A 17,177-nucleotide genomic window follows, 5' to 3' on the forward strand; every position below is an offset into this window, starting at 1 on the left:
GTCTTGAAGGAAGGCTGCAAGCTCCGGCCAGGAGGTTGTATGAAGAAAACCCACAGCTGCCCAGGTAAGTAGAGATGCTAGGGGATGTAGGGACGATTTTGGTCAAGCTCTCCAAGGCCCAGGCTGTTCGGGTGCAGGGGTGTCCTTAGGCATTGAAAAAGTCTTACCAGGCAGGTCGCGGTTGATGAAGCAAAGCTTCGCATATTTTGCGACTTGCCGTATTCATGAACCTCGTTTATGTGTAACAAGGTAATCACATGTACGTTTTACTAACGTTATTTTATGTTTGAACAAGGTTTCTTGATGCTTGCATATGTGTTTTACTAAAATAATTTACTCGAGTCGTTTAACATGGCCGCCGCTTGTATTTAGTTACTGCACATGCGTCAGTCACACTCACGTGTCCTGACGTGTCTGCAGAGTGGGAGGGAAATTTATGCGCATGCGTAATACATAGCTTTGCCAGTAACGTGGTACTGCTCGTGCCACTGCTCTTGTGCCTGTTATATGTAGCTAACATTTAGACTGCATAAGTATATTTTATAGTGATAAGTTGAAAGTACAAAACCAAATGATGTGTTTTCATAATGTTATTTCTATGTATTAATTTGTTTTCGCTTGCTTTTCATGTACCGCGGGGAATGGGGGTCTGTCTATACCGAAAGCCATCTTGGAGGTCCCTTCTGCGCATGTGCGACTTTTCGGGGACCTGACAACCTTGGCTGATGGAACTTAGCCAGCTGGCAGTGATGGGCAAGATGCTCCTGAGAACTGACCTGCGAACTCGGCTGAGCGGAGTCACATGTCCCTGTTCAGCTACATTGTACAATTGTCATTGTATTTCTTTGCAGTTTCTCATGGGAACCCCAATCTCGCTAGGCGGTACCCAGATATGTAAATGAAGCATCCAAATAGTGTGTTATGATTGGTGTATTACCCAAATCCTACCTTAGGACCAATTGAAATTGGGGATTCTGACACTTTGCAACATTTGGGGGGTGGTACCCTGTCCCAAAACAGTATATCTACCCTGGGTTCACCTAGGGAATTTGTCCGACTTGTCTGGTTTAGCTGACCTGTCACTGACCCATCGTACTCAATAGGTGACTGAAGATACAGAGCGCTGCGGAGCACTCTGTCCGAAACAGACCATAGACTAAGGTTTCTACTGAACCTTAAAGTGCTGGCGAAGCACTTTGCTGGGAGTTCGCTGACCCAATCGGGGTCTTGATCGATAGCTGCAGAGAGGGTGGAGCGCAGGCGTTGCTTCCAAACTGCGGGTGCGGTCCTGTCCTGAGCGGTCCTGTCCTGAGGGTTTGCTGTCCTGTCCTGAGGTCCTGTCCTGATTCCCAATCTGAGGGTATCCTGTCCTGTCCTGGGTGTCCATTCTGCACCTGCTGTCCTCTGAGGGGTATCCTTCCTTGAGGGTTTCCTGTCCTTAACTGACCCGTGGCCATGGTTTGGTTTCCACACCAGTCTAGGTAAATACTGCTCTGAGTTCTTTAAACTTGCACCTTTCTATTTTTCTGTCTTTTGCTTTAATAAAGACACACCTTTGCACATGTTGATTTTCCATGTTTTGCCGCAAACTATTGAATCATAAAGTCAATTGCATATATTCTTAAATTGTTGCTATGCTATCCTACCTGTTAGAAATCATATTTTGCATTGCAGTTTGTCACTTTCTGATATGGTCTAGAACGGCCTTACTTGAATTTTCTAAAGAGTTTTTGCCTTGAATGCATAGCATATTTCCCTTGCATCTCATATTTGCATTTAAATGGTTACCCTGACTTTATTTCTCTATAGTTATGTACTTTTCATTATCTTGGTTATTGATTGCCTTATTCTTGTAAGTTTGATGTTTGATGAAAACGAACTTTAGATAAACATTTTAAACTTCCAGTTGTCCGTGGTCATTTACAACAGTATTGAATGTCATTTGAATTTGCATTTGTTGCCTTTCCTTTTACAGCTAGGCCCCTGATCCGTTGAAGTTATAGGTACCCGTGTCGGTGGATGGTAAGTCGGGTACACTAAGTGATAACAGTAGGGAACACACAATTGGTAGCAGCCCGTGAAGTCGCCCTGTCAATGAATAGTGTGAATTGAAAGTATATGGGCCCTGAAGCCGGAAACGGCGGAATCATTGGCTGGGTGACCTCGCGCGCTCTATCAGTTTTCTGGTAGATCAGAGGATGGTTAGGGACTAGCTAAAGGTTAGGTAGGACTAGTTAGACTAGTTAAGTCGGTAGCTGCTAGTACATTAATGCTGCTATAAGAGCGGCTGTTCAGAGGGACCCGATCACTCTCTTGTGAATACGCTGCTGAAATCAATGAACTGTTTTTTCATTATTATTCTTGTTCTTATATTGTTATATGTATTAATCCATGCATTTGTAAATCGTCTCGTATTGTGTTGTCCGAACTCCCCGGGGAATTGAAAGGGCAAGTGGTGAATAGAATCCATTGTCCTGAGGTCACAGGCTTAAGGAAAGTTAGGTTAAGGTTAGGATAACCGGGAAGCACTAACTAGGGTTTTCTGAATACATGTGTGAATAAATGTCAGTAACGAGGTTCATTGGCAAACTTCCCATAGTGGCGTAACCTAGTAAGGGTCACATCGGAAGAATAGCAGGTTCCTCGGAGCTAGGGTGAAAGCAGAGGGGTCCGCTGGGAAACCTTAGACTCGGATATATCCCGGAGAAGTGGATGAGTTTAGGGGAATAACAGGTTCACCGATGCTAGAGTGAAGGGTAGGCGGAAGAGATCTACCCGCAGCGCGTGAAAAGTAAATGGAAGTAGTTTACTTGCAGTAAAACAAAGCTATCCTGTCTAGACACTTGAGCACTGTGGCGAATGTGTATTTGTTGTAAAATAACCAAGCACTGAGCACTTTAAAAGGAAAGAAAGTTTCCGTTACCTTGTGAAGGGAGGGAGTCAGTCGCGAAGCGCCTCTGACGTCACTCCGTGCCGCGCTGGGATTGGTAGAAGCAGCGGGCGGGTAGCGGGGCTGGAATTGTGAAGGAGGGGTGAAGCGCCGGAGCGTGAGAACAGTCTCACGAAGGGGCCGCGCACCCATTGGCTGAAAATACTTGAACGCGTACACCTCATTGGTCGCACGGAATTGCAAGACGCGTTCTGATTGGAGGTGACTTTGTAAACAGAGTTAAGCGTAGAAATTGTATGTGGTACTCGTATTGTCCAGAGACTAGACCCGATCCAAGAAACCAAGGGTTTGAAAGGGATCAGTGGAAAGCTAATAGATACGATATTATGTACGGAGCTAAGAGAAAGATGTCCCTTGTAAATAGGGTAAAGAATTATTTCAAAACGGACAAACCGATTAAATCTAGAGAGGGCGTTACTATCCCGCCACCGAATACTCCTGCCTCATTCATGATGTTTGACCGAGGGTACAATACCTGTGTGTGGTTGGAGAATTGGGTAAGGTACACAAAAGATGACGGAGTATTGGCTTTTCCGTTAGACGGTACTTTCAATGGCAGAATTTTATTTAATTTGAGAACCCGAATGAATGAATTGCATCCCAGACCGAGACTAACGCAGTATGAGGCATTAGAGGAATGGGAGATTGAGGCTTTTGAAAGAGAGAAACCCCGGATGGACAAAGGTCTGACCAAGTGGTACCCAAGGCTGAAACAGGAGACTAGGGACAAGAGGATGAAACAGTGGAGGCAGAGCATGATTGTTGAGGGTCTGTTTCCCATGATGCCAGCAGGTAACCCTTCTGGGGGAGAGAAAAGGACAGAAAAGAGTAAGCATTGGGGGGCCCTTGGGGAGTCAGACAATGAATTGTTAGATGACATCTTTACGAGAAGTCCGCCCCCTTATAATGAGGGAGCCCGACCTTCCAGTGCAGGAGAGAATCCCCAGCGTCCATCTATTAAGGAGGAGGACTGATCCCTATGTAGGGGGGAAGGTGGCCAGGTGTTGCCCTATTTTGAGAACCCCGGACCCGCAGAGGTACGCGATATATATCCTAGAATGCCCGTGAGCTCAGAGGAAAAATATTCCCGTGAAAGAACATTTTTTCCCAGACCTCTGTATGAAAACGAAGAAAAGCCAGTAGGTTCAGGAGTACCCTTTTTGCAGCCTCCATATGGGGAAGAGCGTAGGTCATTTGGCACAGGAATTTTGTTCCCAAAACCAAATTATGGTGGAGGGCCAAGTGAAACGCATCCTACTGCCCCGAGTCTTACCCCTCACCTGACCCCACAGATGATACCTGACCGGACATTAGGAAGAGTACTAGATGAAAGGGAGCAAGAGGCCCTAGCTAGACAGAGGACAGAAATAATTCAGAAGATCTCCCAGTTAAATACCAGTCCTGAAGCTTTGACTATTCCGGTAACGATCGGACCAGTAGTGCCGTTGTATGGGAATAGTCAAGGAAGTTCGAACCCTCCAGTTATGAACCCGATAATGGCCCCGCCGAGGCAAGAGCCCCTACTGATAGACGATCAGTCCAGTGAGTGCGAGTCCGAAGTGGTGTTCTTGGATCTACCAAACAAACAGACCGGAAAGGGAGTGCAGAAGAGGCATAATCCTTTTGATGCGAAAGAAATTAAATTAGAATCAGCAACAGGGACTAGGAGTGTTTCCTTGGTAACGCCGGAAGAGATTGAAAATTGGAGTCGTGATTTAGAAAAACAGGCTCCGCAAACGAAACCTTTAGACCTCTATAAGCTGAGGGTAGAAATAGAGGAATTGATGGCAGGAAATGTGGGGTTAGACAGATTAAACACCTATTCTGAAGAAGAATTGCTGTTTATGTGTAAAAGCCTTACCAGAAGTACCAGGGTGCTCCACGAAAAGCTGACAGACACCGCAGCTAGTATGGGGGTAGATATTTCAAGATCCAAGCCCTTACAAAAGCCTTACAGAGCTGAATTCTCAGACAAGGATTTAGAGAACCTGAATGTATCAGGGAAGAAGGTGCAGATTAAAGAGTTGCTTGCAGTTTTGCAAAAATGGGGAGATGTGGAAAGGTGGAGAAGCAGGTGGGCAAGAAAGAAAGATGAGGCTCGATCCAGACAAGCTACCCCTGAGTTCCCTTTAAGAGAAGTAGACAAGCCTGAGACATTATGCCCCATGCGTGAAGTGCCAGGTGGGAGGTATGTGCACGTTCCATGGTCCAGACAGGATATTGTGTCCTTTACTAACGATTTTCCGAAACTGCGCGAGAAGCCGGTTGAATGGTACCGGCAAGTGGAAAGGTTCGTAAAGGTGCAAAAATGCCTGTGGAAAGACCTTGATGGGTTTTTCGATATTGTGGTCCCGGTCGATCTATGGACCGAGTGTAAAATAGGCATAGGCTGGCCTAGTGAGGAGTACCCGAGGGACTCCGCCACAGGGGAGCCGTCAATTGAAGTGATGAAAAAATATGAACAAGTGATTCAGCATTTGAAAAATAAGGTACCAGCAAAGGAAACTGATTGGACCAGGATAGATAGAACAACGCAGGAAAGAGAGGAGACCGTGCACTCCTATTATGAAAGATTGTTGCAGGTGTTTAAAACATACAGTGGTATAGATAACATCGAGATGAAGGATATGACGCATTTCATTTACAGGTTTGTAAACGGTTTAAGGCCTGAAATTTGTCAGTGGATAAAAGATAATAAAATCTGTTGGCATACCAAAAAGGTAGACGAGGTCCTGCGGTACGCAAAGTACTGCGAGGACGAAATGGCAGAAAAGAAAAAGGCTCTCAAGGAGAAAGTGATGTGGGCTCAGGTGAAGCTCGCAGAACAGCAGGAAAAGCAGTTGAGTACAATGGTCAAAAATGCTAAGAACGAAGGTCCTGGGGGTGGGGGAGGAAGTAAGCCCCGGCCCAGAATGAGCAGGGAGGAGGCTATGAAGAAATTTCCCTGCCATCAGTGCGGCGAAATTGGACACTGGCGTAACGAGTGTCCTTACTTGCCGGATGATAACCCCAAAACACCTGATTTAACTCCACAGACGCAGAAAGAAAGACCAAGAAAGACTCAACCACAGGTAAAGACAGTGCAGGTGCCCCGCGCACCAAAGCAGGTATATAAGGGAAAACAAGCAGAGGGAGATGAGATAGAAGTCTGGGAAAGCAATGAGAACAGAAATGCAGCAACTTCGCAGTATCTATTAAATGATACCTTCCTTTGTGATGACCAGTACTGACGGGGCCTGAGAGGGGAGGACGAGGAGTGCATACTTGGCGCCTCCTTGCCGGTGGACCAGTCCGGACCATACATTGAAGGAAAGGTTGACGGAAATGATGTCACTTTTCTGTTGGACACTGGTGCTACCCGTTCTACTGTGAGAACAGTGGACGTTCCAAACCTACCCCTCTCGGGAGAAGCCATCCAAGTAGTGGGTGTATCTAATCAATTGATTAGTACTCCTGTTACCAAGCCCATGGAGATCTCAATTGGAAACTTTAAGGAAATGCATAGATTTGTCGTTTGCGACACCAGTCCAGTGAACTTGCTGGGACGTGATTTGCTGTGCAAAATGAACTGTACCATCTTTTGCACACCAAAGGGTGTTGAAATTCAGACCCCAGATGAAGACGGCATTTATAAAATAATGTTAGTCCGCCCTGACTCGGAAATTAAACGAATGACCATGCAGGATTTACCGAAAGAACTCCAAGAAGCAGTGAAGCCAGAGGTGTGGGACTTTACGGGGTAAGATGTAGGGTTAATGAAAAATGTGGACCCCATACAGATAGCCATCAAGGACAATGCAGTATACCCCAATACTAAACACTACAGAATGAATGCAGAAGTGAAAGCTGGTGTTACTCTGGAAATACAGAAATTGCTAGAAGGAAACATCATACAGGAAGTAATGAGTAGCCCATGTAACTCCCCGATTATGGGCATTAAGAAGCCTAGTGGCAAGTACAGGGTAGTGCAGGACCTACGAAAAGTCAATAAGATAGTGGTCCCCTGTTGCCCTATTGTCCCGAACCCAGCAGTGATTCTGTATCAGATTCCCTGGGATGCTGAGTGGTTCACTGTGATAGACCTGTGTCATGCATTCTTTTCCATTCCCTTGCATCCAGATAGCAAATTTCTTTTCTCATTTGCCTTCAATGGTCACGTGTATTGCTGGAACAGGGTCCCTCAAGGGTACACAGAGAGCCCCTCTATCTTTAATCAGATCTTGAAAAAATGTTTGGAAACTTTGGTCTTACCTGGGAAATCTGTCTTAGTACAATACATAGACGACCTCTTGGTGGCGTCTAAAAGTCATAGGGATTGTGTGATTGACACCATTGCCTTACTGAATCACCTGTGTGAGAAGGGACATAAAGTGGCCCCTGACAAATTGCAGTTCTGTGCAAAATCAGTGAAATATCTGGGGCACCAGATAGAGAAAGGGGTCAGGAAAGTGACATCAGAAAGAGTGAGAATAATTCAAAAGATGCAGTTACCCCGTACTCAGAAAGAGATCAGAATGTTCCTGGGTGTGATAGGATACTGCAGGTAGTGGATTCTGGGATTTGCAGTCCTAGCTAGGCCCTTGATAAAAATGACCAAGAGAGGAACACCAGATGTTGTAGAGTGGGATGATGAAAGCTTAACAGCCTTCACGAAACTGCGAGATTGTCTGTGTACAGCCCCTGCATTGGGAATGCCAGACTATTCCAAAGAATTTGCCCTATTCTGTGACACTTGTGATAATTGTGCGTTGTCAGTCCTGACACAAGATCATGGCACAACGAGAAGGCCTGTGGCATATTTCTCTGCCACCCTGGATCCAGTGGCTGCTGGATTACCAGGTTGTCTGAAAGCAGTAGCTGCTACCTGCGCAAGTTTAGAGCAGAGTGAGTCCATTGTCATGGGACATCCGGTAACTGTGTATGTCCCACATGGAGTGGTAATTTTACTGACCAGAACAAAGACTCAGTATCTCACCCCTAGTCGGCTGACTAAATACGAGAGGATTCTGGTGGGTGCTGCAAACGTAAACATTGTTAGGTGCAGTATTTTGAACCCTGCCACCTTACTCCCCGACCCTATGGACATGGAAGGTGGGGTGGATGATGAGCATGATTGCATCGATTTAACAGAATTCAATACCAAGCCACGTCCAGACATTAAAGAAACACCATTGCCTGTGCATGATAAGGAATTATTTGTGGATGGTTCATGTCTGAGACATGAACAAGGAGGCCTGAGTGCTGCATATGCGGTAGTCTCCTTAACCAAAATTGAAGAAGCAGGTTATTTATATCACATAAAGTCTGCACAAGTAGCTGAATTGATTGCTATGACAAAAGCTTGCCAAATTGGGAAGAACCTACGCATAACAGTGTATACTGACAGTCAGTACTGTTATGGGGTTGTGCATGACTTTGGCCAGTTGTGGCTACAGAGGGAGTTCCTGACTTCATCAGGTACCCCAATTCGAAATGGAAAAGTTGTTCAAGACCTTTTAGAGGCAATCCAGTTACCCAAGGAACTGGCTGTGGTAAAGTGTGTCGCCCATAAGAAGGACCTGGACACTATATCACTAGGAAATGATTTTGCTGATCGAGTGGCCCAATGGTGCGCCAGAGATCGGTATATCGTAAATCCAAAGCGAGGGGGGCCAGGAACCAGCTGCCAACTTCAGGTGTTTGAAGAAGTGCCTACATGGGATGAAGTGAAAGAGTGGCAGCAGGCGGCACCTTGGCAAGAGAGAGAGAAGTGGAAGGACGATGGGTGTAGACCAAGACGTGTGAATGGTGTCATCATAGGTCCAACTGGTATGCCTGTATTACCTAGACACTTACTTAGCACAATGGCGAGATTGATACATGAAGGATCACACATTGGTAGGGACGCCATGATTCTAGTGTTCCAACAGACTTGGTACAGTAAAAAGTTCAGGAAAGTAGCAGAGTCACTCTGCCAGAGGTGCCTGACATGTCAAAAGATGAACCCAGGGAAGAAGACGGTGGTTGAACTGGGAAAAATTGGGAGGTCAGGGGGTCCCTTTGTGAGAATACAGGTTGATTTTATCACCATGCCCCGTTGTGAAGGGAAGCGGTATGTCCTTGTCATGGTCTGTTTATTTTCAAAGTGGGTGGAAGCTTTCCCTACTCCCCAAAATGACGCGAAAACAGTAGCTAAGTGTTTATTAAAAGAACTGATACCTAGGTTCGGGGTTCCAGTCACTATTGAATCAGATCAAGGCTCACATTTTCATAATGAAGTGATCGACGAACTCTGTAAGGCCTTTGGAATTTCACAAAAGCTTCACTGTGCTTACCGTCCAGAGGCTTCTGGAGTAGTGGAACAAATAAATGGAACTATCAAAAACAGACTAGCAAAACTGTGTGATGCATCTAAATTGACCTGGGTGAAGGCCCTGCCTCTGGTCTTGATGGGACTAAGAAGTGTTCCTGATCGCAAAACAGGCCTAAGTCCCCATGAAATCATTATGGGAAGAGTGATGAGACAAGCATGGGTGCCTGGAAGCAAACTGTTGAGTATTACTGATGATTTGGTGCTTGAATACTGCAAGAGATTGGTGACCAAGTGCGTTCTATCTCTCGCCAGATCGGAGAAGACGCCATCCTCAATCCAACGACTCCTCTCCACAAACTGGTCCCGGGGGACTGGGTGAAGATAAAGAAGCATACTCGGAAGAGCTGCCTGGAGCCAAGGTGGGGAGAAAAACGTCAGGTGATCTTGGTAACTACCACAGCAGTAAAGTGTGCAGGAGTTCCACGCTGGGTACACGCCAGCCACACCCAGAAGGTACCACCAGACGAGGTGCCTGAAGCAGAAGGACGTCCCGCAGAGGACGCTGCAGGAGCCAGACCAGAAGTAGCTGACGACGTACAGCCCAGTACCAGTCGAGCTACAGAATCAGCAGACGTTGGCCCAAGAATAGTTGATAACGAACTACCAGGAGCCCAGCCTGCTGAAGGGGTCCAAGAAGCTGAGCCAGAAGTAGCTGAAGACGAGCTGCCGAGCATATGGCCAGAGGAGTGGATTCCCTTGATTGATCTCACCGAAGACCCCATTCGAACGAGTGAACGACTTTGGGAAGGTAGAGAGTGGACTAGAGAGGAAAAGCAAGGCACAGGTGAAGAACCTCAGACTCTTGAGATTCACATCAAAACTGAGGAAGGAGAAGGTCAGACAGGGACAGAGCACGTGGTTGATACAGAACAAGTGACTGCTGCAGAGCCGGTGCCCGATACTGAACAAGTGAAGGATCCTGAACAAGTGAGGAATACAGAACAAGTGATTGATACTCCTCCACTGACACCTGATATCGGGAAGGGACAGACTAGACATAGTGTAATAGTTCGAGCAGAAGAAAGTCCAGAGATCGAAGTGCTTGAACAGGATCAGATAGAATTAGAAGAACGGGTTCAGGAAACAGAGTCAGTGACACTTGAAGAGCAAACACTGAATTTACCTGAACAGGGCAAGATTATTATCCAGGTAGAAGAAACAGATGCTAGCCCTGGAATTAGTCAGATAGAAGAAGAAGAAACTGAGACAGAATTGCCAACAGTTAATGAGAACAAAAGGGCAAGAGAAGGGAACGAAGTTCAAGTACAAACAAAAAGATTTAAGAAAAGAGAGCATCTTGAGCCTAGATACATAAAGAAATTGAGACTGAGAATAAAAACAGTAGAAGAAAAACGTGCAGAAGAAAGGAGAAGTGCTCGCATAGCAGAACAACCAGAAGACACTTCCAAAAGAAGGAGTGATCGGATAAAGAGACAAAACAAAAAGTACAAGTCAACTGAATGGACACTTGTGTTAGAAGAACTTGAAGATCTCGATATCACTGACGTAAGCGACGGAGAGCCCGTCCCTGAGTACTCTGACGAAGAGGAAGAAGAGCCACCGTGAATTTGCACAAAGTAAGATACTTGTGTAGAGACACAAAGAGGGGTTGAGAAACTTCTTCTGAAGCCAAAATGTCTGATTCAAACGTGAATGGTAGACCTAGTCGCAGCGGTTGCAAAACTTGCTGCAAGGTATGTGTCTGTAGTATAGTTGTCCTGATATTACTCTGGATAGGACTAACAATTTTCATTCCCTTTGCTGTAAGCAAAGATACTAATATTGTCCCTACTGAAATTGTAAATACTGACAGTGAAGAGCTGACAACACAGAGTGTAGCTAGACATGAGAGAGCACTGAGACAAACAAAACAAAACTTAGAAGCATCAGATGAGGGAGAACTACATTATCATAGAATTAAAAACAGGACACGCTTAAATGTTTTCGCAAACTTATTAATACACTATGTAGAGACTATGGAAATTGAAGATTGCTATGTCTGCATGAAGCTACCTACTTCTGTAGCTGAAGGCGTGACATACCATCACTTGCCACTGACATACGGAATTTCCTGTAGCATTTTAGCTAGTTTATTTTACAAAAGAGGACCGTTACAGTACTATTACTCTAATAATGACGTGATCTTTTCTGAGCTTCCTATACGTGGGAACTTGAATCCTGTACATACCAAAAGCGACGTGATACGATATATGGGAGACTACTTTCTGACTATTGGTGATATTGACATAGGTGAAGCACACAGAGATAACTTAACTTGTTCTTTGCATGAGCAGGAAAATATGTTCCTGAACATGGCAGAGAAAAGGAGAATTAAAATACAAAAGAAAGCAAATGACGAAAGTCAGAAAAGACCAAGGTGGGCAGAGAACATGGAAGGCACCTCAACTGGTGGGGCGGGTCCTGCTCTGTTGCTGGATTTTGAAAAGAAAGGCAAGCTATGTCTTCACCGCGAGAAGACTAGCTATTATAATAACATTTTCATTGGTTCCAGTGAATGCGAACATAATTACAAGCTAATTGGAGGTTGGGGTTTCAAAAATGGGTCAGAGCCTGTGTTTCCTGGAATTTATTATATTTGTGGGGACAAGGCTTATTTCAAATTGCCGGATCACTGGTATGGAAGCTGCTATTTTGGCATTGTCTTCCCGAAAATATACCATGTGAATGGAGTTGCTGGAAGCAGTGAAAATACTAATGGCTTAGTGCGTAGTAAAAGAGAAAGCATAGGTGAAATAATGGGTAGTATTTTCAGTGCACTGATACCTGGAGTGGGAGTGGTTCTGAACACTCACAGAATTTGCAAATTGTCCACTATAGTGGATGTGTTGTCGACTGAGACAGCTCATGGATTTCTGCTGGTCAATACCGAAATGGTTGCGATCAGATCAATGGTTTTGCAGAATCGACTTGCTCTTGATACCTTATTGGCGAAAGAGGGCGGAGTCTGCCGGATGTTGAAGGCGCAACATTGTTGCACTTATATTCCGGACAAAAGTGTGCAGCTCAAAAGATATGTGAGAAACATTACTAATTTGGCAAAGGAACTCAGACCACTCGAGGTTGATAGTGCCTGGAAGAGACTGGTAGATGGTCTCTCAAATGTAGGTCATTGGTTTGCTAGTATAGGTAAAGGATTATTGTTTAAAGTACTGATGCCAATTGGAATTATAGGTCTCATCCTATTTTTCATATTTGTCTGTTGCAAATGCCGTAAGCACACCAGAAAGCATGAAGTGAATGCAAGAGGGGTGAAACGAAGTGTGGATGAGCTCGAATTGGAGGAAGTGAATAATCAGATCTATAAAAAGGTGAAGAATTCTCACCCTACTAAAACTAAAAGGGAAAAACTGGAGAAATTGCTGGAAGAGATAGAGTTGTACAAAGTGTGAAAGAAAGTTGGCATCTGGTTCCATTAAAATTTTGTGATGATAGTAAATATCATCAAAGAGGGGATTGATGAAGCAAAGCTTCGCATATTTTGCGACTTGCCGTATTCATGAACCTCGTTTATGTGTAACAAGGTAATCACATGTACGTTTTACTAACGTTATTTTATGTTTGAACAAGGTTTCTTGATGCTTGCATATGTGTTTTACTAAAATAATTTACTCGAGTCGTTTAACATGGCCGCCGCTTGTATTTAGTTACTGCACATGCGTCAGTCACACTCACGTGTCCTGACGTGTCTGCAGAGTGGGAGGGAAATTTATGCGCATGCGTAATACATAGCTTTGCCAGTAACGTGGTACTGCTCGTGCCACTGCTCTTGTGCCTGTTATATGTAGCTAACATTTAGACTGCATAAGTATATTTTATAGTGATAAGTTGAAAGTACAAAACCAAATGATGTGTTTTCATAATGTTATTTCTATGTATTAATTTGTTTTCGCTTGCTTTTCATGTACCGCGGGGAATGGGGGTCTGTCTATACCGAAAGCCATCTTGGAGGTCCCTTCTGCGCATGTGCGACTTTTCGGGGACCTGACAACCTTGGCTGATGGAACTTAGCCAGCTGGCAGTGATGGGCAAGATGCTCCTGAGAACTGACCTGCGAAATCGGCTGAGCGGAGTCACATGTCCCTGTTCAGCTACATTGTACAATTGTCATTGTATTTCTTTGCAGTTTCTCATGGGAACCCCAATCTCGCTAGGCGGTACCCAGATATGTAAATGAAGCATCCAAATAGTGTGTTATGATTGGTGTATTACCCAAATCCTACCTTAGGACCAATTGAAATTGGGGATTCTGACACTTTGCAACATTTGGGGGGTGGTACCCTGTCCCAAAACAGTATATCTACCCTGGGTTCACCTAGGGAATTTGTCCGACTTGTCTGGTTTAGCTGACCTGTCACTGACCCATCGTACTCAATAGGTGACTGAAGATACAGAGCGCTGCGGAGCACTCTGTCCGAAACTGACCATAGACTAAGGTTTCTACTGAACCTTAAAGTGCTGGCGAAGCACTTTGCTGGGAGTTCGCTGACCCAATCGGGGTCTTGATCGATAGCTGCAGAGAGGGTGGAGCGCAGGCGTTGCTTCCAAACTGCGGGTGCGGTCCTGTCCTGAGCGGTCCTGTCCTGAGGGTTTGCTGTCCTGTCCTGAGGTCCTGTCCTGATTCCCAATCTGAGGGTATCCTGTCCTGTCCTGGTGTCCATTCTGCACCTGCTGTCCTCTGAGGGGTATCCTTCCTTGAGGGTTTCCTGTCCTTAACTGACCCGTGGCCAGGGTTTGGTTTCCACACCAGTCTAGGTAAATACTGCTCTGAGTTCTTTAAACTTGCACCTTTCTATTTTTCTGTCTTTTGCTTTAATAAAGACACACCTTTGCACATGTTGATTTTCCATGTTTTGCCGCAAACTATTGAATCATAAAGTCAATTGCATATATTCTTAAATTGTTCCTATGCTATCCTACCTGTTAGAAATCATATTTTGCATTGCAGTTTGTCACTTTCTGATATGGTCTAGAACGGCCTTACTTGAATTTTCTAAAGAGTTTTTGCCTTGAATGCATAGCATATTTCCCTTGCATCTCATATTTGCATTTAAATGGTTACCCTGACTTTATTTCTCTATAGTTATGTACTTTTCATTATCTTGGTTATTGATTGCCTTATTCTTGTAAGTTTGATGTTTGATGAAAACGAACTTTAGATAAACATTTTAAACTTCCAGTTGTCCGTGGTCATTTACAACAGTATTGAATGTCATTTGAATTTGCATTTGTTGCCTTTCCTTTTACAGCTAGGCCCCTGATCCGTTGAAGTTATAGGTACCCGTGTCGGTGGATGGTAAGTCGGGTACACTAAGTGATAACAGTAGGGAACACACAATTGGTAGCAGCCCGTGAAGTCGCCCTGTCAATGAATAGTGTGAATTGAAAGTATATGGGCCCTGAAGCCGGAAACGGCGGAATCATTGGCTGGGTGACCTCGCGCGCTCTATCACGGTCAGGGAGAGTCTGTGAGTTGAGGCTGCAAGTGTCGCGGTGGAGTCCTGCAGGGGTCAGTCTAGCTCAGAAGCACTGGAGAACCTTCACAGGACCAGTGGGCAACTTGGACTCGGGCCATGTGCGTCAGGTGCAGAGGTGGGTCCGGCAGTTCTTTTGCGGTTTTGTCAGGGCGGAGGTCTTTGTCCTTTAATGTTGGTTTATGCTAGAGATGTACACCGCCCAAGGGACATCTTGATCTTTGTTGAAGGTAGGCAGTCCTCCCAAAGCATTGGAGGTCGCTGGGCTGCAGGATGGATTGTCTTTTGGCACAGGATCATCAAAGGCTGCAGACAGGTCAGTAGGGCTGGGGTCAAGTCAGTTGCTGTCTGTAGTCTTCTCTGCTGGTGGAATGCTGTAGTGTCTGGCTCATCTTAGGACATCAGGAATCTGATTTCATGGTCTGGGGTGCCACCTAAATCCTAGATGTATGCATGTTACACGGAAGTGACAGGTAGGGCCCAATCTGTCTCTTAGCTGGGGTGTCTACACCCACTACTATGCCTCCCTCCTGTGGGAGAGGGACATAACCCTATCCCTGTTTGGAAAAGTCCCACCATCTTCAAGGTGGTGGGCACTGAAAAATGAGCTTCACTTTGCCTACTGCACCTGAGAGGTGGAGTTAGCGAAGGGGTACAACTCTTACTCCCACTTACTTTCCCTCCGGTTCTCCCACCAAAAGTAGAGGTTTGAACTGGGGCTCGTATGTACTGCAAGTAGCAGAGGCTGAGGTCACATTACAAAAGTTTCAGCTCTCCATCCATCATCGCCTTGTGTTTGCTTTGTTCGCCCTAACCGGTCTTAGGATGATTGTTTCCGGTACAGGGAAGACATGGCATGGCAGTTCAGTCTGGACTGTTCCCATAAGGCACAAGGACAAGACTGATTTGCATATAGCTGTGTCTGAACTGGGGTGGCGAAGTGAGCTAAAGAACGATGATGTACTCAACCGAGATCTGTAACTGGAAGTGAGTGTCTGAAAAGTTTTAGCGCTTTGTCCATCATCTCCTTGTGCTTGTTTTGTTCACCCTAAGTTGGCTGGGTATGCCCAGACATGGGTCCCTTGCTCACTTTGCCACTAGATTCAAGTTAGTCTGCCTGATGAGGGCTGTTAGTCCGAAACCGGTCCCAGGATGCATGTTTCCGATCCAAAGAAGATATGGCTTGGCAGTTTGGTCTGGACTGTTCCCATGAGGCATAGGTTCAAGGCTGATTTGAAAATTGCTGTGTCTGAACTGGGGTGGTGAAGTGAGCTAAAAAACGATGATGGATTCAACCCTGATCTGTGACTGGGTATGAGTGCCTGAAAACTTTCAGTGCTCCATCCATCATCTGCTTGTGTTTGCTTTGTGCGCCTTAAGTTGGCAGGGTATGCCCAGACTTGGGTCCCTTGCTCACTTTACCACTGGATTGAAGCTAGCCTGGCTGATGAGGGCTGTTAGCCCGAATCCATTCCCAGGATGATTTTTTCCGGTCCAGGGAAGACATGCCTTGTCAGTTAGTGCTGGACTGTTCCCATGAGGCACAGGGTCAAGACTGATTTGAAAATAGCTGTGTGTGAAGTGGGGTGGCAAAGTGAGCTAAAGAATGATGATGGATTCAACCCAGATTAGTGACTGGGGGTGAGTGTCTGAAAAGGTTCAGCGCTCCTTCCATCACCTCCTTGTGTTTGCTTTGTTTGATCTAAGTTGGCAGGGTATGCCCAGACGTGGGTCCCTTGCTCACTTTGCCACTGGATTCAAGCTAGCCTAGCTGATGAGAGGGCTGTTAGCCCGAAACCGGTCCCAGGATGTTTTCTTCTGGTCCAGGGAAGACATGGCTTGGCAGTTCTGGTTGGGCTGTTCCCAAGAGGCACAGGGTCAATACTGGTTTGCATACAGCTGTGTGTGAACTGGGATGGCAAAGTGAGATAAAGAACGATGATGGATTCAACCCAGATCGGTGACTGGGGTTGAGTGTCTGAAAAGTTTCAGCGCTCCGTCCATTATCTCCTTGTGTTTGCTTTGTTCGCCCTAAGTTGGCAGGGTATGCCCAGACGTGGGTCCCTTGCTCACTTTGCGACTGGATTCAAGCTAGCCTGGTTAATGAGGGCTGCTAGCCCAAACCTGGTCCTAGGCTGCTTGTTTCTGGTCCAGGGAAGACATGGCTTGGCAGTTCGGGCTGGACTGCTCCCCTGAGGCACACAGTAAAGAATGATTTGCAGATAGGTGTGTGTGAACTGGGGTGGCAAAGTGAGCTAAAGAACGATGATGCATTCAACCCACATCTGTGACTGGGGTGAGTGTCTGAAAGGTTTCAGCGCTCCGTTCATTATCTCCCTGTGTTTGCTTTGTTCGCCCAAAGTTGGCAGGGTATGCCAAGACG

The sequence above is a fragment of the Lissotriton helveticus genome, chromosome 2_1 (genome assembly GCF_964261635.1).
Source record: "Lissotriton helveticus chromosome 2_1, aLisHel1.1, whole genome shotgun sequence".
Classification (NCBI taxonomy): domain Eukaryota; kingdom Metazoa; phylum Chordata; class Amphibia; order Caudata; family Salamandridae; genus Lissotriton; species Lissotriton helveticus.